Consider the following 25,631-nt stretch of genomic DNA (forward strand, 5'->3'; position numbering starts at 1 on the left):
TTTTTGAGTGTGTTTATGAGCAATCTGAAGCAGGTCTACTCAGAATACTTTAAGATGACACTGCTTGTTAGCCAGTAGAATATGCTTCATTTTGAACCCAGCCATGGGTGTGTCATTTAATTATGTGTTTAACAGCAAATATAATATGTGACTTTTCATCCCAGTATTGGGTTCTTTCCTCCACCATGTAAAAATTCTCCTCGGCCTATTAAACATCAGAATTGGGCCTAAACTAAGAATCAGGAAGTGACCATGGTAAACAACCGGGCATTCCAGTGAGCCTTTAAAGATATTCCAGGGCCTGTCTTATAGTGAACAAGCTTTAAGTGCTTGCTCTGAGTGCTAGCCTTGCTTTTAGAGATAACTGGCAATTTAGACCACCAGGAAATGTCCCATTGAGCTATTGGCCTGGGATACCCCCCCCCCCCCCAAACTGGGGCCACTTTGGCTCCAAAGAGGAATGGTTCTAACTCTGTCCAGGGCAGGCAGCAGCTGCTGCCACAGTAAGACAATGGCTTGAACCCTGTGCAAGACCAAGGAGGTGTCCAGCTGAGCCCCATGAAATGAAGGAGACACCCAACCAAGCTGCACGTGGCATAGAGATGTTGACGCAGGCTCTTTCTTCCTCCCTCCTTCCTTTGGACTGAGGGCAGGCTGTGGAGCAGGGTCCATTTCCTGAGTGGTTTTTACTTCCCACTTTGCCGCTGCTCTTTACTTAATATCAAGGGATGGAAACAAAGCTCTAGCATTTTTGTCATGAGTTCTGTTACTAAACTATATGTAGCCTCCTTCCAATTGGACACCTGCCTTTTATTTTGTGTATTACTGCCATGTTATGTTTTGTGGCAACTATGATTTATGCGTGAGAAAAATCCTGGTGAGAAAAGCCATAAATATCTGTTTAGCTTTGATGTGTAACTACTGATAACAATTGAAGTATATGGTTGTATGGCGTTCTGTTCCAATGAACCTGAATAAGCAGAAAATTGTATTATATAAGCATAAGCAGGTTGCCTATGCTATTTACTTCAGTACTTTGTTTTTACTGTTCATTCTATCCCCTAAGGGCCAGCCTGGGCTTCTGTCACTTAGGTCACTTTGCTGAGGATGAAAAGAAACTATCTCTTTTTCAGGTACTCCTTTTACTAGTTTTTGTTTGTTGCCATGGCCAATTGGTTTGCCAACTGTATATAAGTGACCTATTGATGTAAACTTGGAGATGTAAATAGTTGCTGTCCAAGGTCTGCATATTAACCATACTATATCTCTGTTCATAGGGTTTCATAGTGATTCCCCTCACCACACATATTGATGAGAAATGGTTGGAGAAAAGCAAACGTATATAGCAGGAGATATGATTGATTCAGCATACCATTTTAAACTTCCTATTTTAAGTCTCTTTGAAAATTGTTTTGGAACTCCTTGAGCAAAAGCTGCTCCCTGCCTATCTACTTTATGGTTCTGAGGATCAATGTACATCTACGTATCTAATTCTGAACATGGTTGCTGAGTGTGAACCAAAAATGTACACAATAGGTCTTGTGTAGGTGGGGGCAGGGAATTCTCTGCAAATTGGGGGGAACTTTCTTCCCAACACCAGTGTTCCCTGAGAAAATTAACTTATAGTGATTTAACTATGTAATAAATATTTACATGAACTGGCTTGTATATATTTCACTGCTCACCACAGCTGTCTCATTGCCTCAAAATCATTTATCCAGTGACTGTATTACTCATTCACATTGAATGCATCCTTCATGAGTGGCTTTTGGAAAAGGCTGTATTATATAATGGGCTCAATACAGTGGAAATTAGGCAGTTTTAAATCCCCTTTGTTTCAATAGAAGAGAGTGAAGCATATGCTTAAATAAATGGGACACAACATACTAAAGTTTAGCTGGAATGAGCAGGAATTGTTTTGAATTTCCTTCCAGCTGGCTTAGAAGGGGGATGTTCCCCCTCCCCCCAGTTCCACATTCTTGGTATGGTTACAGTTGCCAACTTGCAGGTGAAGCCTAGAGTTCTTTTGGAATTTTGGAAGAAAATGGCTGCTTTGGATGGTGGACTCTTTGCCATTATGCCCCACTGAGGTCTCCTCCACCCCAGGTTCTACCATTAAACCTGCAGGAACTTAGAGTTGGTAACCCTAGATATAGTTGCTTGATAACTACCGGTAGGTCATAAGAACTAGTTAGAATCTAATTAGCAGTCACAGGAATTAGTGTTGCTTGCTAGTTTATAGGTAGGGCTAATCCCTGAGCAACTTGAGGCATTTCACAGTGAAGGGACAGTTTTCCCTTCATGGGCTTCTGCAGTTGGGAGAGGGGGTGGGAAGGAACTGAGCAGTATCAGCCAAGCTCTTAGCAGATTTAGTAGCACATGTGGTGAGATGCTGGAATTTAAAGCCTGTCTGTGTAGCTGGCAGCAGTGCAGGCTAAGCTTGGAGTCATGTTGTGGGGTGCAGGTTAAGCTTGGCTTCCTGTTAGTAGTAGCCCATATCAAAATTCAGGAGATATTTTATTATTGACTCAGATCAACCTAGTTTAACTCATATTCTTGTTTCTTCATTCTGGGGCATGGAAGGAACAGTTCCAGCACTCCCTTCCAGTATTTTTCTTCATCTCGTCATTGGTATGATGCAGCAGTAAATAACTGGGGGTGGTAAAAGGAAGCATTGTTATTGCAACCTTTAGCCAGGCTGTAGGTAAATATGAAGAACTTGCTGGTGGGTCTAGCATGTTTCAGGAAATACCCTTTTCCCTACAAGCCCATGCTTTGGACTTTCTTAGGGTACCATCTTTTGTGGATAAAATATTGAGATCTGCAGATATATTTTGCACCACCACAGAGTTCTGCTACAAAATGTATAAAACCCATTTCTGTAAGACAGCCATCATACAAATGAAGTTAATGGGCAAATAAATAAAATGTAGGAACAAGACGTTCCTATTCTCCCACACCTTGTGTTTTGTTGTGATTTCATAGGGCTATTATAATTTCTTATAGTTCTATTATGGCTTACATCAATGTTTTATATTTTATGACAAATCTGTAAACAGCTGTTGAAAAAAAGTTGATGACAAAATGATTGATAAGGAGTTGCCTCCTTATCTCTTTTAGCTGGAGCCTTTTAGCTTCCTAGTTCCTATTTCTCTGTCTGTCCTCTTGAGCCTTTCCCCTCCACCCCCAAGAAGTCAACAAGGAGCAAATACTGGTGGGCTTCCCTTTTGACAGTGCCACCTTGCTGCTGCCGCCCCACCTGGCTCTTTCATCAGCTCTGCCACTGAGTTGCTGCCCTCCTTAGGGCTGTGTTCCTGCTCTACCCGTTCTTCCCCTTGGATAGGGAGCCCTGGGTTGTGCAGTGTCAAAGCAGAACTGAGGAACATTGTGTTCCAGCACTCACTTTGCCATGAAGCTTAGGGGGGTGTATGGGGCCAGTCATTCTGTCAGTTAACCTACTGCAGATGGTTTTGGGGAGACATATAAACTAACCTGAGGTTTTTTTTTTAAGGACATATGGGATGAAATGTAATAGATGCACATACAACTGGTGTAAATAAATAGTAATTCTTTCTTGAAAAGCATCAAAGAACCATGTTAGGTTTGGGAGAGTTGACAACAAAGGACACCAGTAAATGAGAAGAATACATGAGAGAAATCCAACTAAATGCAAATATAATTCTAACAGTTTATAGCTGTGAAATTGGTTTGGCAGTATCACTGGTAGCAAAAACATCATTTTCTGAAAAGAAGGAATGTGTGAAACAGGTACTGAGAAGAAATTGCATTTGATAGCTTCTTTTAGTCCAAACATTTATAAACTTAAATGTGTGACAGACAGGGGAATATTTCAGATAATGATGTATCAGTTTACAATTCAGGACTAGTCTGTAAGGGATGTATTCTGTTGCCTATATTTGGAAATAGCAATTGCTGAGCTTATTCTGTCCTAATTCTCTGTTTTGCTTCATGTCTTTCTCTTGCAGGCATGTGATCAAGACAAATAATTCAACCATTTAGAAGATCTGATATGATCATCAAAAGAGAAAGTGCCTTTCTGGAAGAACGGAACACTTTAAAACAGTTACAAGTCAAATTCACTGGTATGAAAAGGAAGTGAATAGTTGAGAAAATGGATGAGTAGAGAGCCAATGTGGTTCAGACTAGCACTGGAGGGACCTGTTCAAATTCCCCCTTAACCATCAACATGCTTTCCTTCCTTTTGCCAGCTGTGGCCTTACTTGGGTAAAAATAAGATTTTGCTATGTAGTCAGAGGCAGATGTGGGGGGACAGTCCTAGAAGAAGGCCAGCCTGTGCCTGCCCCTCCAAAGAGGATGGTAGCACCTACTTGACCAGCCTGGAACAAGAAGTGCCTGGCCAAGGTGGCTGGGCAGAGTGAAGCCCCATCCTGGCCTTCACCACAGAGAGGCTAGATGGAACAGCCTTGCCCCGTCTCTTGTCCCGTCCCTCACTGCAACAAAGTGGTGTGTCCTCATCCCTTGCTGGGAGAGGGTAAAACTGGTTGGTGGTGGTCCAATCCATCCTTCACCGTGCTGAGGCTGGGTGGAATGACCCCATCCTTCTGTTTGGGCTAGGCAAAGAGTCCAAGGCCCCTTAAGATGACCGCATTTATTGTGGCATAAATTTTCATGTGCTAGAGTCTACTTTACTGGAAGATGTAAGGTGCAACTACCCTTCTGGTTTTTTTTCCTGTAACATACTACCCATAAAATTCTAAGCTGAGTTATACCATTCTAAATTCACTGAAGTCAGTGGGCTTAGGGGAATGTAACTCTGGATTGCATTGTGACACTACTACCACTCTGGAAGGCTTTATAGTATAAATGTCCTTATGTTTCATGGGTCTCCTCACAAGGAATGTTATATAAACTTTCACTGATATGTTTCTGGACATTTATACTCCTGGACTTCTTGTTTCCTTGTTTAAGTATGGAAGATGCTTTAAAGATTAAATTTAAAATTGTATTCACTTTCAGCTGAACCTTGTTGGCTATTTGGGGGGACATGTAAAGTGGTATCATAAACCCTCCCCTACACCTAGAACTGGGACTGCATCAATGAGAAAGGAAGTGACAATGCAATCCTAAGAAGAAATATAGCTTTCTAGGTCCATTGATTTTAATTGAAAGTTTTAAATCTGTCTAAAATTGTACCATGATCCCAGATTGCATTTTAGACCCTTCTTTTCTCGATTAACTTTTGGGAGGAAGGTTTGAAAAGAAGAATGCATGAAAACAGCAAAACTAAGAAGGAAACAATGTGTATGTCAGTTGCTGTTTGTTAATAATAATGCACATACACATCCATTTCCTAAGTAATATGTAATGCCTGGGGAGGGGGAAAAGCATTATGAAGACATAATCATTACCTTTATTCTTTCAAAACAAGAATAATAAACATCTTCACATTTATTTTGTAAATGCATAAGAGCTTTCCCTCTGCTAATATATCCTTCATGAATCACACTTCTAAATGATGAAGAATGTAACTAGTGACATTTTTTCTGAAATTGAACTTGTTCTATCTTGCTAAACTCAGGTGTTGGTTTCATTGCAAAGTGTATCTGAACAGTCTCATCTCTCATCTCACTGGGGGTCATATGTGTGATTGAGCTTCAAAGTGACAGACTAAGAACACTACAAGAAAGCAGGAAGTGCATAGAACAAATGGAAGGTACTTCCAACGAAGCCAGTATACCTTTGCAATCAACTGAGAATCAATGACAAAACACAAAAAAAAGTAATGGAAGCACTTGTCAGCCAAGCACGGATAAAAGCAAAGGGCAACTTACCCTTTTCCTCTACATTTCTTTTGCCCCTGGGACAATCTCATCTATTTAACCACTTCTAGTCAGGAGTATTTTTATTTTGTGTGCTTCGTGTCAAGAATGATTCCTTATTCATCTGATTTAAATTGAAAGCACATACATTTAAAAAAAAACAAAAACCTTTAACTCATCTCTGAAGAATGGCTTACTTTGGTCCAGGCTTTTCTCTGTCCAGCCACTGTTAATGGTTTAGACCATCCCTTATTTTTAGCAGCTGAACTTTACCATGTGATTCTGCTGCTCAACCATTTTGGAACGGTTGTTCATTAGAATCCTCTCTTCCCCAGAAGCAGCATTCAGACTGAAGTGGATGGGGCAGAGGGAAAAAAGGGACAATCCATAGCTGAAAAACCTTCTTCCTATGGAAATGTTCTACTGATTCCAAGCCATTGAGCATTAAAAGACTTCAAAAAACAGCAGTATGCAGCAAAAGCACAACACACTACAATGCTAAAGTTCATGAGATCTCAGCAGCCATTTTGAATTGACTAGGGAGCAAATGACAGCAACAACAAGAGGACTGCACCCATTTCCCAGGTGAAAGAAGGAAAAAAAATGCTGGAAGTGAAGAGAGAAAGTGAAAATTTATTGATGAAATGCGGCTCCCAACTGGAGGCAGGCTGCACAGCCTTGTCTCTGGGGGCCGTTTTGCCCCTTCATAAGGAGGATGAGCAGGCAGGGCATTATGGGAGGTGAGGGTGGAGCAGGCACACCTTAACGGCTGTCTCTGCTTCTGCCTCCCAGTCTTTGCCTCGTGCTCGGGGAGCGGAGAGCTTGGACGAGCTCCTCCTGTCCTGCCCGGTGCGGGGCCTTTTGGCGCGTTGGTTTTCGTGCTGCTGTGAGCAGTGGCGGCAATCCCTCGGCTGAGCTTCAAAGGAAGGGGCTGCAGCTCAGTGGCAGCGGTTTCCTGGTGGCCACAGCTGCTTTTGAGCGTCAAGGGATGGCGAGCACCCAGTTTTCGGCTGCGTGGAGGCGGCAGGAGTGCTTTTTGATGTGGTGGTTTGCTGCTGGCTGGGTTCTTTAGCTCAGCCAGCATTTTTTCTCTGCCTTTTCCTGGGGGTTGTTCCCCCTCTGTAGCTGGGAATATTGGGTCTAGCTTTGGGGCCCTCTTCAGTCCCCCTGTTCTATTGTTGGGGTGGTCTGCACTGTTGCTGGGTGGGGTGGTGGCCATTTTCCCTGCTTATTACTCCCCTGTTGCTGGGCAGGGCAGCGACCATTTTCTCTGCTTATTACTTCCCTGTTGCTGGGCAGGGCGGTGGTCATTTTCTCTGCTTATTACTTTCCTGTTGCTAGGCAGGTTGGCGGCCATTTTTTGTTAGTCTCTGCTTAGAGCCACCCCTCACCCTGTTTTTTGCAGGCTAGATATTGGGCTCACTAGCCATGCCTAAGGGACAAGGAAAATCAAAAGGTAAGAGCCCTGCACAAAATCCCAGCCTTGCCGGCCAGTTTCTTATAAGCGCCCGGCGCCTCAGCCTATGTCATCTGAGGACGAGGATGACTCCTTTGAGCAGTCTGTATTAGCTAGGTTGGCTGCTTTGGAGGGTTCTAGTGGCAAGCCCCATATAACAGAGGTTGGCGGTAAAGGCTGCTGATAGGAAATGGTTGCAAGAAGAGATTCTTAACTGCTTGTCTTCTCTTGAGAGCAGGTCCGGCCCTGTTGAGACGGATAGAGGATCACCTCTTCCGGTGGAAGTTCCTGATGTGGATGCCAGGCAAGGTGTGCAGTTTGGTAGGGGTGAGTCTGTACAATGCACTAATGTAGCTTGGCCCTGGGGGCCGTGGGGGCAGTCAGATACATTTGGGCCTGTGGCCAATAGGCAGTCTGCAGTGTTTACTAATCCTCAGCCTTGGGCTTGGGGTTTTAATTTGGCTAACCCTCTAGCATCTTGGAGTGGCCTGCCTGGCCAGTTCCTGGACTATCCTCGGCCCCATACGGTGGCTGGGGTTTCCCTTATCCCTGGGGCCCATCTTACTCTTTGATGCCTGCTAAGGCCTTACCTTTTGGTGATCTGGCTCTTCCCTTAGGGGATCACTTGTTGCCAGCCACCAAGGATAAAATATTCAAGGGTGAATTTGTGGACCTTTTTTCTCTGCTCTATAGGGAGCTTGAGAAAAAGGATAAAGAGGACATTGATGACAGGGAAAAGGAGAAAATCAAACAACGTAAAGTTGATAGGACCTGGGCAAATTGGGTGCCCGGTTTCATTATTTACGCCGGAATAATTTCCAGGTCTCATCCATGGAGGGTCACTTCCCTTTTCCAGTATTTTGATACCATACCCTCATGGGGAGTCGGTGAACGATGCCATACCCAAGGTATTGTGTACCGTGCGGTACACATCTTTTGATGCAGCGGTTCACATGGTGAGGCGCTGTGGGGTGGGTGCTGAGTTGGCGAAATGCGATATAAAGTCTGCCTTTCACCTTCTCCCTGTTCATCCTTTGGATTTTGAATTGCTGGGTTTCCAATTTGATGGGCAGTTTTACATGGATAGGGCCTTGCCCATGGGATGCACTGTTTCTTGTGCTGCATTCGAGCACTTTAGCTCTTTTTTAGAATGGGGTGTGTGCTGTAGGGCTGGTTTAAGCAATGTGGTGCATTACTTTGATGACTTTTTGTTTGCCGGCCCCTTGGGCTTCAACCAGTGTGCCCACTTGCTGGCAGCCTTTACAGCGCAGTCTGAAGAGTTGGGCGTCCCCCTAGCCCATGAGAAGACAGAGGGCCCTACCTAGCAATTGATATTCTTAGGTGTTGAACTAGATTCCTTGCAGCAAACCTCTCGCCTCCCAGGGAAAAAATTTGAGGCTCCAGGAGATGGTTGCCCCGTTTTTGTTGCGGCGGAAGGCAACCTTGAAGGAGTTGCAGCAGTTAGTGGGACACCTTGCTTGTAAGGTGGACACTCCTGGTCGTCCTTTGTTGAGGAGGCTGTGTGATGCAATGGCTGGTCTACACCAGCCGCATCACAGATTTAGGATTTCTGGATGCATATGGGAGGACCTTTTCTTGTGGCAGGAGTTTTTGACCTCATTTAATGGTATCTCCTTTTGGAGGGAGGATTTGAGGTTGGAAGGTGAGCTTCAAATTACATCCGATGCTGCAGGGTCTTTGGGATTTGGCGTCTATTTTCGCAGACACTGGTGCGCGGAGGACTGGCCTATGGAATGGGTAGATGCTGGGTGGACCAGGGACTTGACCTTCTTAGAGTTCTTCCTGATCTTGGTGGCCGTTTGGTTGTGGGAAAATGAGTTGGCGGACCACACAGTCCATTTTTGGTGTGACAATTTAGCTGTGGTGCATGTCATCAATTCCTTCACTTCTAAATCACCCAGGGTTATGAGGTTAGTTCAGGCTTTCACACTGCAATGCCTGCGGCAGAATATTTTATTTTTTGCCAGGCATGTGCCTGGGGTGGATAATGGGGTGGCTGATGCTCTCTCTCGCAAACAGATGCAGAGGTTTCGTCAGCTCGCCCCAGACGCAGATCTTCCTACAAGGATGCCCCTGGAGATTTGGACGATTGGTGGGTCGAGGTCAGCAGAGCAATAAGTAAACCTGTTTAGGCGAGGAGCCGATTATGGCTCGCCCGCGGAGCCAAATGGACCCAGAACGGTTCCAGATGGCTCTTCGGGACCCCTGGCCCTCTGGCGATTCCCTCGATGGCCTGATTGAGACCTGGAATAGCCGGTTCTCTAGGGCCATTGAGGAGATCGCACCTCGGCGCCCTCTGCAACCTCGGACTAAGCTGGCTCCGTGGTATACCCCGGAATTACGCCAGCTGAAACAAGGCCTTAGACGGCTAGAGAGGCAATGGCGGCGTACTCGTGACGAAGCGACTAGAACATCTTATAGGAAGTTTATGAAGTCCTATGAGATGGCAATCAAGACCGCAAAGAAAACATACTTTGCGGCTAGGATTGCATCTGCAAATTCGCGCCCGGCCCAATTATTTAGAATAATTCGGAACCTTACTACGTTGCCACAGGGCGACTCAAAAGCTAAGGAATTGGAGATTGGCTGCGAGGCTTTTGCGAAATTTTTTGCTGATAAGGTCCAATCGCTCCGCCACGACTGCCCTGCCAATTTAGATGCAGTAAGTGAACTCGAGGCCCAATGCGTGTCTTCTGATTTAACCCTGGACTGCTTCGACCCGCTCAGCTTGGAGGTCGACAGAATTCTTGGCACTGCACGATCCACAACTTGTGATCTGGACCCATGCCCCTCCTGGCTAATTAAGGCCTGCCAGGAGGAATTACGATATCCTATACGGGATATTATAAATCGATCCCTTTCAGAGGGTGCCTTTCCAACACCCCTGAAAGAGGCACTGGTCCGCCCTCTCCTGAAAAAAGCTTCATCAGACCCGGCCGAATTGGCACACTATCGACCGGTCTCAAATTTGCCCTTTTTGGGCAAAATTATTGAGAGGGCTGTGGCGTTGCAGTTACAGGACTTTTTGGAGGACGCCTCCACCTGAGGCCCATGCCAGTCTGGCTTCCGCCCGGGCCATGGGACGGAGACAGTCTTGGTCGCCCTCATGGATGACCTCCGACGACAACTGGATTGAGGCGGCTCGGCAGTATTGCTGCTGCTAGACCTATCGGCTGCGTTCGATATGGTCGACCATCGGCTGCTGACCCGCCGCCTCGCCGACGCAGGAATTCGGGGGCTAGCCTTACAATGGCTCTCCTCCTTCCTGGAAGGTCGGGGACAAAGGGTGGCAATTGGGGGGGAGCTGTCTCAGAGACACCCACTTCATTGTGGGGTGCCTCAGGGAGCAGTTCTCTCCCCTATGTTGTTTAACATCTTTATGCGCCCCCTTGCCCAGATTGTACGGAGGCATGGGCTGGGTTGCCATCAGTATGCAGATGACACCCAGCTCTATCTATTGATGGACGGCCGGGCTGGTGATGTCCCAATAAACCTGGACCGGGCATTGCAAGCCGTGGCTGACTGGCTCAGGCTGAGCGGGCTGAAGTTGAATCCAGCGAAGACTGAGGTCCTTTGCGTGGGCCGCGGCGGACCGGGAGGGGAGATTACGCTGCCGGCTTTTGACGGTGCGCCACTGATACTAGCGCGCAAAGTCAAGAGCCTGGGAGTGCTACTGGAATCCTCCTTGTCAATGGAGGCCCAGATAGCTGCCACTGCTAGATCTGCCTTCTTTCACCTCAAGAGGGCGAGGCAGTTGGCTCCCTTCTTGGAGCGCAGCGACCTAGCAACTGTGATCCACGCAACGGTCACCTCAAGACTAGACTACTGCAATGCCCTCTACATGGGGCTGCCCTTATACCGAACACGGAAATTCCAGGTAGTCCAGAACGCGGCGGCCAGGCTGCTATTGGGACTACCACGGTGGGAACATGTGCGGCCTGGGCTGCGGGATCTGCATTGGCTGCCGGTTGTGTACCGTGTTCGCTATAAAGTGCTGGTCATTACCTTTAAAGCCCTATATGGCCGAGGACCTGCCTACCTAAGGGACCGCCTCTCCCCATATGTTCCCCAGAGAGCACTGAGATCTAGCTCTCAAAATCTTTTAATAATCCCTGGGCCAAGAGAGGCTCGATTGAAGACAACCAGGGAGCAAGCCTTCTCAGCAATGGCCCCTCGATGGTGGAATCATCTACCAGAGATGGTACGAGCCCTGCGGGACTTGAGTCAATTCCGCAGGGCTTGCAAAACATTTCTTTTCCAGCTTGCCTTCGAAACAGAACCTGGCTAAACTGATGTGTAGCCACCCAGCCATCTTGTGGATATTATGACCCATAGTAATTTAGCACCTATTTTATCTATTTTAACTAACTTATTTATTATGTAATTGATTATTTAAAATTGTGTTGTATTGTATTGTTTTATTGAACCATGGAATTCCATGCCTGTGAGCCGCCCTGAGCCCGCCTTTGGCAGGGGAGGGCGGGATATAAGAATAAATTTATTATTATTATTATTATTATTATTATTATTATTATTATTATTATTATTATTATTATTATTATTATTATTATTATTATTATAGTATCGCTATTGCTCCTAGCACTAGAAAATCATACACAAGGGCAGTGAGCCAGTTTCAGAAGTTTAGGAGCACCATAGGTTACAGCATGGAATGACCTCTTCCAGTGGAGCATTTACTCCACTATTGTGTATCATTGCAGCGCAGGGGCCTGGCAGTTCGATCCATTTGGGGCTGGTTGTCTGCTTTGGCTTTTGCCAGTAAAGCCGTGGGGTTACAGGAACTAACTAGTGATTTCCGCATTCGTAAGATGCTCGAAGGGTGGGCCAGAGAGGCTGGGGTTAGGTTGGATGCAAGGCAGCTGATTTCACCCGTAATTCTTAGGGGTTTATGGTCAGTCTGGGGCCAGGTGTGTCGGTTGGAGTATGAAACACTTCTCTTTCATGCTGCCTCCCTGGTGGCATTTTTTTGGGCTCTCCGGGTGAGTGAACTGCTAGCTCAGTCCAGAGGGGATGTTTCTGGAAGAGCCTTATTGTCCCAAGACATTTGTATTGCTGATGGAGCAGCATATATTACAGTGTGTCGTTCTAAGACTGACCAGTTGCAACAGGGGAACGCTATTAGTTTGGGCACCTGTTCCGAGGGGGAACTGTGTCCTGTAGCGGCTTTAACGTGCTATCTAGCTGCCCGCAGTTCTGGCGCTGGTGTGTTGTTACGGCATGGCGCTGGTGTGTTGTTACGGCATGGCGCTGGTGTGTTGTTACTACTGTCCCCTGACGAAGCATCAGTTTTGGTCTCTGACTATCAAAGCTCTCGCCAGGCTTTCTGCATTCTTTCTGCATAGGGGCGGTTTCTACAGTGGTGACTCTGGGGTACTCCCCACCGTCCATTCAGAAGCTTGGTAGGTGGCGTTCCTCGGCCTATAAAGGCTATGTCTGCTCTCTGGCACTGCAGTAACTGGCATCAGGTTATTGAGGGTGTGGTTATTCACTGTTTTCTTCTTTTCTCAGATGCTGTTGTCCATGGGGAGAGACGATTGAGAGAGCTCGCCACAAAGCCAATTTAGAAATTAAAAAAGTCCGGGGTGGGGGGGGGGTGGGCCACTTTCTCCCTCATTCTGGGATCCATGCTGATTACACGGATTTATGCAGGATTGATGGCGTCCATCTTTCCAATAAGGGAAACGATGCTTTTTCGGATGACTTAAAATTTAGGCTTCGGGAAGTGCTAGGCGTTTAGTGGTCACAGCTGCCTAAGCAGAGGCTTGGCCTTGCGGTGGCTGGTTTTTTTGCCTAACTACTGTTATGCAGCTCGGTGAGCACCAATAGCACCCCAGTTTTGGGGCACAGGGTCTAGCTAAATCATTCCTAGCCCGTGCGGACTAGTTGAGTGATGAAGTGGACTGCCTTGGGTTTGCATGGATTGATCCACCCTTCAGCCATGCGGATGGGGGCTGGAACTCCAGGGCATAACCTTTGCTAGGCCGGCCAAGTATGAGCCATACATTTTGGCTATACCTAGGGGCATGGTGGCTCGCCTGTCATGCGGCAGGGGAGGGGTATTTCATCCTCTGGCTCTGCCATGCTGCCTGTTATGTTTATAGCCCTTATTGTTAATTTAATAATAAAGAAAGTGGTCCTTAGTTACCCAAACCCTTGTGTCTGTCTCTTCCTTCTGTCTGTGGGGGCAATGCGGCTCCCAACCGGAGGCAGGCTGCACAGCCTTGTCTCCGGGGGCTGTTTTGCCCCTTCATAAGTAGGATGAGTGGGCAGGGCATTATGGGAGGTGAGGGCGGAGCAGGCACGCCTTAACGGTTGTCTCCGCTTCTGCCTCCCAATCTTCACCTCATGCTCGGCCCACCCTCCCGCCCTTGAGGCAGTGTGGGCGATAGCTGGTTGTTCTTAATTTATAGGGGACCGGGTAGGAACTTTTTCATCTCTTCTTGTTTGGCTGTTGGAAGTGTCATTTTTCGCCTACCTCACACTGCTTGTATAAGGGATTGTGGAATTGTCTAGGGTGTGACTGGTTTAAGAAGGCTGGTCACTTTCAGGTTGGCTGGCTTTTTTGCCTAACTTCCGTTATGCAGCTCGGTGAGCACCAATAGCACCCCAATTTGGGGGCACGGGATCTAGCTAAATCATTCCTGGCCCATGCAGACTAGTTGAGTGATGAAGCGGACTGCCTCGGGTTTGCATGGATTGATCCGCCCTTTAGCCGTGCAGATAGGAACTGGAACTCCAGGGCATAACCTTTGCTAGGTTGGCCGGGTACAAGCCATGCATTTTGGCTATATCTAGGGGCATGGTGGCTCGCCCGTCATGTGGCAAGGGAGGGGTATTTCGTCCCCTGGCTTTGCTGTGCTGCCTGTTATGTTTATAGCCCTTGTTGTTAATTTAATAATAAAAAAGTGGCCCTTAGTTACCCTTGTATCCGTCTATTCCTTTCTTCTGTGGGGGCAAAGCCCCTATGCATGTTGCTACAACCATCAGGGATCTCTAAACGTGTTCATCTATCTATTTAGAGATCTGACAAAGTTATGAGAAAATAACTTTCTACTGTATTACATTTGTCTTTGCCTTGTTTCATCTATGCAACCAAAGGCAACATGGCCAGTTCAATATGGCTACGGCAGTATCTTTTTAAAACTTGAGGTAAATTGCAGGGAAAAATGAGTGGGCAAGAAAAAAGCAGAAAAAGGATGATGGAGTTCTCAAATTGGAGTTAAGGGAGTGAGGAAAGAAACAAAAGGGGAAGATGGGGATACAGTAAGAAAGGGAAGCAAATAAATTCTCCAGTAGTGGGGGAAGGAAGGAAGGAAATGGATGAGGGGGAACTGAGAAAGGTAGATAGGAGGGGAGAAAGCAAGCAGGTTGAGGGGACAATCTGCAGGGACTGTGGAGGGAGGAAAGGAAGCAAAACAGAGACAACATAGAGAGAGGGACCTGCAGGGAGAATGTGATTCTCCCCAAAGAGTCATCACAAGTTTCCCATTTGTTTCTTTAATAATGTGAATTAAGACAACATAAACATTTGGGGAATTGAAAGGAAATGGCTGCCAGCTTGAAACAATTAGGCTGAGTGTTTGTTCTCTCTCTTTCTGCAGGTGTTTATAGCCAGGACCAGATCTACATGTTTTTTGAGGGGGGGGGGCAAAATTTAAAAATGGCACCCCCTTATGGTCCATTCTATCTTATGGTCCCATAGAATACAATGGCCTCCGTACCCTATTTGGCACTCCCCCTTTGTCGGCACCCGGGGCAAGCACCTCCCTCTGCCCTCCCCTAGATCCGGCCCTGTTTATAGCCTGGGCATGGTTGAGGAACACAAGGCCTTAGGCATGAGCTGAGTGGCTCTTTGCCTGTGGACAGGAGTTCATGGCCTTTGCTGGTTGGATTGACTAGGTGGACAGCAGCCCAGGATGTCTTGCATACTTTTTTATTTTTAGCTGGGGCTTTATAATGTATTCATACATTTATTTGTCATGTCATTTTGAGTCCCCACAGGGGAAAAAAATGGATAAAAATATACTAAATAAGGTTGTAACCCTAACCCATACAACCTTAGCACTGGAACCTGATATTTTTTTACTTCATAATTGGCAAGACCAAAGGTTAAGTTCCAGTACATCAGAATTAATTCATATTTTAATAGCCACAGCCTGGCTAATAATAGCCTCACACTGGGTAGATAAACACACACCCACATTAGAAGCCTGGTATCAAAGGCTGTGGGAAATGTTGATATTATACAAAATCACTTATAATTCATATGATATATCTTACAACCAATACGACAGACATGTAGTGTCTGTTTGGTACCCCTTACTTACTTTCCTTTCTGAAAATGACATCGTTCCACAAAATCAATATTATAGAAAGTTAGTTTATTTTTGATAGTTCTGTTGCATATGTATATTACGCAATCAACTGTTAAACATCAGTTAGTTTTATGTAACACACAATGAAGTTCAGACTTTAAAGGATTGTATTAGATTAGCTATAGCAATGTATCTATTTATGTTTCCATTGGTTTTCTGCTTGATTTTTAAATGTAATACTGTTGGATTGAAGAAAAAATACTAAATAGGTAAATAAATGATTAATGACTATAACAACTACAAACAAAAATGACAAGATAACTGACAAATAAGGTTAACTTATTTGACAATGGAGTCAATTATCCACTACTAGTTTGGTGGCAATCAGTCTGTGCAAGAGTCCTATGTCTATTCTATTCCCTCTCCCCTACCATTCTAATCTCTGTTTGGTTCTTCTGCTTGTTACCCCACCACTGTCACAGTTGGGGTGCAATTATAGCTTGCCTCCTCATAGTGCACCCTGGATAATGCCAAAGAGCTAAAACTTCTAGCTGCCAAAGAGCTAAAACTTCTAGGATCTCCTAGCTACACTACACACATGGAAACTATCAACCAATCAAACAGTCCTTCTCAGGACTACTTGACAAGGGGTATAGGAGACTGCATCCAAATCTGCCAAATAAATATTGAGAGTATAAGCAAGTATAAATGCCAATACTTGCCGCAAATCTTACTGGCCAATAAAATAGATTTAGCTCATCTTCAAGAAGCTTATCTTGCTAATGAAAATCAAGCCTGCCCCGAGTGATAATTGTGGGATGTTATTGGCATCACCTACCATCATGCTTAAAGCATAATAACTTATGCTAAAGCAGAACTGAAAATGTGAAGCTGGTATTGACTTGTATCCACAATGACATCTGCACAATCATAGTAAAAATTGGGGAAATATATGTTGTCAATGTTTACAAATCTCCTACAGTTTCATGGCCAGCACATGTCCTATCAACTTATCTTCATCCTTCTGGGGGGCGGAGCGTTGCTGGCGATCATGGCGGACACGTGAGAGGAGAGCTCTAACTCCCGCAGCCCTATTTCCCTCCCGTTCAAGCGCTGGATCGTTCTCTTAAAGCCCTAAACGATGCAAAAAGCTGGGGGAACAACCTTGCCTTCCTCCAAGAAGACAGAATGACTGGCTAAAGTCTCTCCCCAGGGAGAAAAATCTTCACAGAGTAACAACTGCAGCACAAGTGATTAAAAAAATGGCAGCTTCCCCTGACGACAGAGGAGGGAGCACAGCTTACAACGAGGCCTCTATGGAGGAATTCTTTCAAGCCACCTTACAAATGTCTCTTCAGGCCATGGAGATGTCTCCATTAGATTAACTTTCTGCACAAATGGCTGGGTTATTGAAACCCATTAATGATCAGCTACAGGACTTTACTAAATCTCTCTCATAAACTGCGCAGACTGCAGACACGGCCTTGAACTTGGGCATGGCTTTACAGGATGAAAACCTTCAGCAAAATTATCGTATTCTTCAGCTTGAGGCCTCTCTCTTGGCTTGGCTTCGTGAACGAAGATTTAAGAAGGGTGCAATAGTCCACGTCTGCTGCAGGCTCGCTGGTGGCTGACAAGACCAATGCGGGACAGGCAGGTCCGGCCACAGTGGCTGCAGGGAAAAGTCTGATTTAGGGTTGGTGCTGTAGCAGTGCGATTCTTCCTCAATCTCCTTTTGTCCTCAAGACCAGCTATGCGTGCGTTCTCAAAAGAAGAGACAGCCTGGTGGATGGTGTGCCTCCATGCTTTGCGATCTGAGGCTAGGTCAGACCACTGGTGATGGTTGATGCGACAGGTGCCAAGGGATTTCTTCAAGGAGTCCTTGTACCTCTTCTTTGGTGCCCCTCTATTTCGATGGCCGGTGGAGAGTTCGCCATACAGGGCAATCTTGGGAAGGCGGTGGTTTTCCATCCTAGAAATATGCCCTGCCCAGCGCAGCTGAGTCTTCAACAGCAGTGCCTCGATGCTGGTAACCTCCGCCCGCTTGAGAACTTCAGTGTTGGTCACAAAGTCACTCCAGTGGATGTTGAGGATGGTGCGAAGGCAGCGCTGATGAAAGCGCTCAAGGAGTCGCAGGTGATGACGGTATAAAACCCACGATTCGGAGCCGTAGATGAGGGTTGTCATCACAACCGCTTTGTAAACATTTATCTTTGTGCCTTTTTTCAGATGCTTGTTGCTCCACACTCTTTTGTGCAGTCGGCCAAATGCACGGTTTGCCTTTGCCAGCCTGTTGTCAATCTCCTTGTCGATCTTAGCATCTGAGGAGATGATGCACCCCAGGTAGCTGAACTGCTGGACTGTCTTCAGAACTGATTCACCCACAGTGATGCAGGGAGGGTGATAATCTTCCTGGGGTGCAGGCTGGTGGAGAACTTCTGTCTTCTTCAGACTAACTTCTAGGCCGAATAGCTTGGCAGCCTCTGCAAAGCAGGACGTCATATGCTGCAGAGCTGATACCGAGTGGGAGACGAGTGCAGCATCATCAGCAAACAGTAGCTCTCGGATGAGTTTTTCCATTGTCTTGGAGTGGGCCTGTGGAGAAACGCCATTTTAGTCAGTGGTGGTGCTTCATTGGCAGGGGTCAGTAAATCCCTCAGCAGGCTTTGTAGCCTTCCCCTCACTCCCCCCTCCCTTCCAGAGCCAAACCAACAACTCTAGGGGGAAAGTCTCCTAGAGAGGCAGGAAGTTCTTTTGTTCTCTGCATGTGAGTTAGGAGGAAGAGTTTTTCAGTTTGCAGCTGGCGCTCTGGAAGAGAGGTTGCTTGCCTGTGAGCTCCTGTCTGTGGGGGAGGCCTGCTCAGGAAAATGAGGCCTCCAGGCAGTAAGACAAAGTAAGTCATCCAAAAGGGCAGGGCATGTTTAGATCAGGGCCAGCAGGATGCGTTTATAATCAACTTTTCTTTGTTATGCTGTGTGCTGTGCGGGTGCTGTGCTAACTTTTTAAATGCAACTGTTTTTGTTTTGTTTTTTTTTTCCTATCTTTTTCTCTTGTAAATACATAGTTTTTCTGTTTTAAATGCTGTCAGTCAATCTCTGTACCACATAGATCCCCAAACCGCTTTAGACCACGCTGTGTTAAGAAGGGGGCCCCGGGGAAGGGGGAAGGCATGCAGTTGGATAAGGTGCCAATCCTCCAGGGGTGCCCCAAAGAAGTGCTGAGGTCTCTGTGAAACCCAAGTGCTGGGTGGTAGAGGACCTTGAGGCCTAGCCTCATAGCTGAAGAGGGGGATTGGGAGTCCTGTTCCTCTCAATCTGAACCCCTAGACTGAGCAGGTGGTGGCAGCGAGCCCAAGGGGCAGGAGGAGAAATAGCTCCCTCCAGGAGTTGGTGACTCAACAGGGAGCTGACGGGACCGGGTCTGAAGGCAGAATCGGGCCGGTTCCGCCACAGGGCCTTTAGTCGCCTCAGGTTGAACAGGCTGCCATCGGTACGATAGCGGATGTAGACACCATCATGCTCATCTAGATCTGTGGCGGCTCTTTGAAGCATCATGCTAAAGAAGATCGTAAAGAGAGTTGGTGCGAGAACGCAGCCTTGCTTTACACCTGTGCCTATTGGGAAGGGCTCCGAGAGGTCGTTGCAGTGTCTGACTTGGCCTCGCTGGTCTTCGTGTAGCTGGATGATCATGCTGAGGAACCTTGGGGGACATCCTAAACGTTCCAAGATTTGCCACAGGCCTTTCCTGCTAATGGTATCGAAAGCTTTGGTAAGGTCGACAAAAGTCACATACAGAGCCTTGTTCTGTTCCCTGCATTTCTCTTGGAGCTGCCTGAGAACAAATACCATGTCAGCTTGAGGCCACGGTAAGGCAAAATAACCTTAAACTGTGTGGTTTTGCAGAGGGGGTGGAAGCTTCTAATGATCTAATTGATTTCCTGATACCCTGGCTGTCCCAAGAATTAAACCTTACTGATGACTCTCCATTAATTCTTCATAAAGCTTATCGCATTGGGAATGCTAAGTCTCTTAACAGAAGGCTCCCCAGAGATATTCTAATTGCAATATCTGCTCCACGAATCAAATCTTTGCTTCTGAACACAGCCAGAGAAAAAAGATACTTAAATAACAGGACTGTAAAATTACCATTTATCCAGATCTTCCTCAGGATGTATTGTCTCTCAGGAAAACACTGAAGCCAATCACCACCAAACTGCAGCAGGCCAACATAAAATACAGATGGACAATGCTGTACAAATTACTAGTGCGACACCTTAGCAAACAATATGTAGCCACGGATCTGGCCTCTGGAATTACTATGTTGAAGGCTCTACATTTGGAAGTCCCTGCAGACTTACTGAAGAAAACAGCTAAGAGGAAGCTCTCACCCCAGAGAAGAAATGCAGGATTTCCATCCTGGAAAAGACCTGAAACCTATGAACTGAACATTTGCTGCTGACTTTCTAACTGAAGACGTGGAAGCTGTCAGAACTGATTTCAATGAAGAATACCTGATACCTGATTTTTGAGTATAAAGGGAGGGGGGGGGTTACATTCTTCTTTCCTTGCCTTCTTTGCTGTGTTAATAGTGTTATAACTGCTGTTTTATTTTGTTGGTTAGAGTAGGTATAAGTATTGTACTTAAGTAAAGCTTAATATAAGAATTTACCAGTTAAGATTTCAATAACAGGAACTAGATAGGTATTTTTGAAGTTAAATTTAGTAGTAAGAGTTTTACATTGGGTATTTGGTGACAATATTTATAGGATACGATAGCACATTTCTAGAATTTTGTGACTAGATTATTAGCATATTTAGAGTGTTTAATTTGCAAAATGAATCTTTTAAAAGTTATGACTTATAATGTACGTGGCTTAAACAACAAAATCAAACAAAAACATGTACTCTCTCAGATTATGAAAGATAAGCCTGACATTTTGTTCCTACAGGAGACACATCTGAAATCTAATGATCACCTAGTCTTGAAATCCCCCTGGTTTGCTACTCAACTCCTTGCCCCTGGGAACTCAAAATCGAGGGGAGTAGCCATTTTAATTGCCAGGCACATCGGCTTTGAACTACAAGACACCATCTCTGATCCTCAAGGTAGATTCCTTTTTGTAAAAGGCAGTTTGGCTTTCCTCTAACACTAGCAACCTTATATGCTTCAGATATGAATCAGAATTTCTAAACTAGTCATTATTGCAGCTACAAGCCTTCCAAACTGATAATATTATACTAGAAGGAGACTTTAATCTGATAGCCAATAAGGCTTTAGACAGAACACATAGGCAGCCCAACCCTCAAAACTTAGGTAACACAGATACAGGTTTATCTTCCCTTCTTGAAAGCTATGGCTATATGATGTATGGCGTCATTCCCACCAAAATGAGAGAGATTATACATATTACTCAGCAAGACATAACATTTATACACAAATTGATTACATAATTCTATCCCAATCCTTAATGAAATTTTATCAGACATATAAATTGGCATTAATATTTGGTCAGACCATACACCAATCCTTTGTACATTAAAACCATTTAGACAAATACAAACAGAAAGGCACTGGAAATTTGAGGGAAAAAAATTATTGGATGACACCACAAAAGAACAAATTGCCCAGCGCATACAAAAGTATTTTAAAGAAAATAACACAGATGATATCTCATTAAATACATTATGGATGCATCTAAAGTTGTTAGAGGCTTGGTATCTTCTACGGCAATACGCCTGAAAAAAGAAAAGAAACAATTAATATTGGAAACGCAAGAAAAAATTAAAGATTTGGAATTATTCCATAAACAAACTGTTAACTCACATATTTATAGGAAATTAGAGGCAGAACAGAAACTCCTACAGGATAAGGAAACTGAAACAATTCAGAGACAGCTGATGTATATTAAAAACAGGTACTGGAAAAAATCCCCAAGATCAATAAAATACCTAGCGTGGAAGGTTAAACAGAAGCACCAAGCCTCTCACATATACTCATTTCTGGACAGGGAAGGATCCCAACAAGTAGAAACTCAAAAAAATGCCAAATTTTGACTGATTTCTACACAAAGATATATTCCACCACAAAACCTGAGACACCTAAAATAAAAGCTTTCTTAAGTAAGCAAGGGTTGCTGCCTAAGTTAACTCGGGTAGGAGTTCACTTGCTGGAAAAAAATATTACAACAATTGATAGCCATAGCCATAGAACCTTTGGCTGAGACAATTCGTACAAACCCTCTAATTAATGGAATAGACATAGGTGTTACTTCTCATAAAATATCCTTATATGCTGATGATATTGTCTTATGTCTCTGATTCTTTGCCAGAAGTACAATCAATATTACATAATTTTAGCCTAGTCTCTGGACTGTCTTTTAGTCAAACAAAATCAGATATATATCCAATCAATATGTCAAACTTTAATATTCAAAATATTAAACAGTTTTTCCCTTACAATTGGGTTTTAAAAAATTGGAAGTATTTAGGCGTGGCTATACCTGTAAACCAGTCACAGTTATTTTCTGCCAATTTTGGCACCTTGCAGACAGAAATTAGAAATTCAATTAAAAACTGGAATGCTATGTCTCTATATTGGATGGATAGACTAGATCTTATCAGACACTTTATCCTCCCCAAATTTCTTTACTTTTTTCGGACCATCCCAATTGAGATCCCCAGGAAATGCCTATACCCGTGGCAAAATTGTTATGGGCAAAAAAAAGACCACGCACTAACCAAAAGACTCTTTACAGATCAATACCGTATGGAGGTCTTGAAATACCAAATCTTGCACTGTACTATGAGTCATCCAATTTAGCCACCTTATTGAGAGCTTTAGCTTCTCCCACCTTAGCTTGGGTACAAATAGAAACACATGATATTCGGCCTCTAAATTTATTTAACTATATATGGAAGCTTCCTGCTAACAAGTTGAAACCAAAAGCTTCTCTTACAAAAAGCTACTTACATACTGCCATTAAAATATGGAACAAATATAGAAATAGAATCACCCCTTTTCTATCCATTCAATCCTCATACTTGAACCAAGAATGGTCGCCCACACATACTGCAGATATTCTGATATTTTGCTATAAAGCTGGACTTACACGAATTATAGACTTCTTCAGCAAAGGAAAGCTTTTAGAAAAGAACAAATTAGAACAAAAAACTGGTCTTAAGTTATTTTGGCTACATTATTTTCAAATCAGAAGTTTTTTCTCCATACCACTAATACAGAATGAGCTAGCCAGACCTCAAACAGAGTTTGAAAATATATTACATACACTAGCTACTGATGATTCTAAACTCATATCTAGATTGCGTAAAGTTTTGCTCAACTTAGACCATACCCCATTCTTAAAATATCAAAGATTATGGCAAACTGATTGTAACACAAAATTTTCTGATGACTGGAAAGAAATATGGTCTTCCCCATCTTATACCTCTAAAATTTCCACCATTAGGCTACAATCCTATAAACTGCTAATGCGTTGGTACTTACCTCCAAAAATACTTCACCACATGCACAATAGCATAAGTTCAAACTGTATAAAACAGTGTGGGGAAATAGGCAACTATTTCATTGCTGGTGGTCATACAAGCACATACAGAACTTCTGGGAAAACATAATTCAACATATAGCACTTATTACAAGTACAAACTTACCTTTAAAACCTGAAGTCTTCCTTCTTGGCAAATGGACTGACCCTGGAAAAAATAAGACAAATTCAGAAAGAGTACATATCTGCTGCATGCACCACCCTGGCGGCGTACTGAATTGATAAAAATCCCCCCTCTATCCTTGCTTGGCAACGAAGACTGTGGGAATATTTCATAATGTCTAAGATTTCTGTTCAGACTCAAACCCCTTTGACGGAAAATTGTGAAACATTTTTTATTGCTGTATGGTACCTGGTGATAACTTACTTATCTGAACAAAACATTTTGCCACATCGAATGCTGTATAGAAAGATGTTGTATTTTTAGTCCTATTAAGTGTAAACTCTTTTACTTTAGCTATTCTGGAACAAACAAAAAATAATATGGATAATAATAATGGAAATACCCATTGTGCTTTAGTTTTAATTATTGACAGCAATAATTGTTCTTCCTTTTCCCCCCTTGTTTTGTTTTTATTTCTGAAAGGAATATTTAATTATAACTGTAACAAGAATTGTAGCTATTTCTGCTATGATTATTAGCTTTGAATATTGTAACCAAACTTTAAAGTTAAAATAAAGTTTATGCTGTTGGGGGAAAAAAAACTTATCTTCATCCTTTTATATATGCTGGTGACTTGGTGGACAGCAGCCCAGTATAACTTGCAAACTTTTTATTTTTAGCTGGGGCTTTAAAATGTATTCATACATTTTTTAAAGCCATGCCATTTTGGGCCCCCCTGGGGAAAAATTGGATAAAAATATACTAAATAAATGATTAACGACTATAACAACTATAAACAAAAATAGTGGAAATTGGATATAATCAAGTGTGGCGCATTTTTTAAGAGGTGGCTCGCAAAGTTTCTCACTGACATCATGAGAATAGAAAGACTCCCAGGAGAATTCAAGAAAGCAAAGATAGCTACTATTCTGAAACCTGGAAAACCAAAAAATCTGGTTGAAAGTTACAGACCCATTTTCCTTCTGAGCTCCTATTATAAATTCCTTGAGATGCAAATCCTGAATGGAATCAGTGACAGAATTAACAAACGTCCCTATAGAGCAAGCAGGATTTACACCCTGTCATAGTTGTGAAGCCTAGGTTCTTACCTTAACAACTTTCTTTGAGGCATGCTATCAGAAGTATCTTAAGACGTCAGCAGCTTTTGTCAACTTGACTGGTGTTTATGACACAGTCTGGGGCGATGGTCTGCTGTACAAGTTATTACGAGTTCCCCCCTGCAGAAAAACATGTTGAACAACCAGGGCCAATGCACCCACTAGGTGACCTAGGGCAGTGGCCCTTGGGGGGAACCAAATTGGGTGCCTCCATATGACTCACAGTGATGGGGGACAGGGCCAGTGTAGCACCACCTCCCCATCCCTGCTGGAGTGCGCTGAGCACTAGGCCGGCCACTCCACCTGCCCAGCTCTGTTCAGCTGCCTTGCTAGTGCAGCAGCAGGAGCTGTGATACAGGAGGGAGGGTAGTGGTGGCAGGGCCTGGCCTCGCTTTGCCTGTGGGTAAGTGGGAGGAAGGGCATGGCCTGGTGGGTGGGGCAGAAAGTTGGGGTGGGTCTGTCAATGGAGGGAAAGCTGGTGGGGTGGGGAAGGGGCACCAACCTGGCACCAGCCCTGTAACTAACAGAACTTGCCAGGTAATTATAGGTCAATCTGCAAGCAGAAGAAACTGAATAATGGCCTACCACAGGGCTTGGCTTTCACTCCAGCTCTTTTCAATCTATACAACTCTGATGTTCCTGAGACGATATCCAGGAAATTTGCTTATGCTGATGACATGATGATTGCTATAAGGCAGAAATCAATTGAAAGGATTGAGGAAATACTGAATAGGGACCTTGAAATTTTGATTGATTACTACAATAAATAATGGCTTATCCCAAGTCCAGGAAAAACAGAATGCTTCTGTTTCCATCTTAATAACAAACTTACCAACTATGAATGTCTATTTTAATGGTACCTGACTTACACACAACCATATACTTTGGCATTACCCTGAATAGGACCTTGAGCTATAAACACCATCTTACCAATGTTTCAGTGAAAATATGCACACAAAACAACATTCTTCAAAAATTTGGTGTAATTTGGAGTGCATCTGCTACAACACTTAGATGCTCAGCTTTTAGATTGGTATATAGTACTGCAGAATATGGTGCTTCAGTGTGGCTCAAACAGCATCCATGTCCACAAACTTGATGTCCTACTCAATACAACAATGAGAATCATCAGTGGATGTATTAAACCCACTCTGACCTATTAGCTACCCATGTTTTGCCACATTCTCCCTTGCATCTTAAAAGATGCTCTTCTTTATGAATATAAAAAGATAATT

At 44.2% G+C, this 25,631-nt stretch overlaps 1 pseudogene; it reads left to right on the forward strand.

Annotated features, from left to right (window-relative positions):
- LOC132572023 (protein lin-28 homolog B-like) overlaps nt 1-25,631 on the forward strand; it is a 90,116-nt pseudogene that overhangs the window by 38,926 nt on the left and 25,559 nt on the right.

The sequence above is a fragment of the Heteronotia binoei genome, chromosome 5 (genome assembly GCF_032191835.1).
Source record: "Heteronotia binoei isolate CCM8104 ecotype False Entrance Well chromosome 5, APGP_CSIRO_Hbin_v1, whole genome shotgun sequence".
NCBI lineage: Eukaryota > Metazoa > Chordata > Lepidosauria > Squamata > Gekkonidae > Heteronotia > Heteronotia binoei.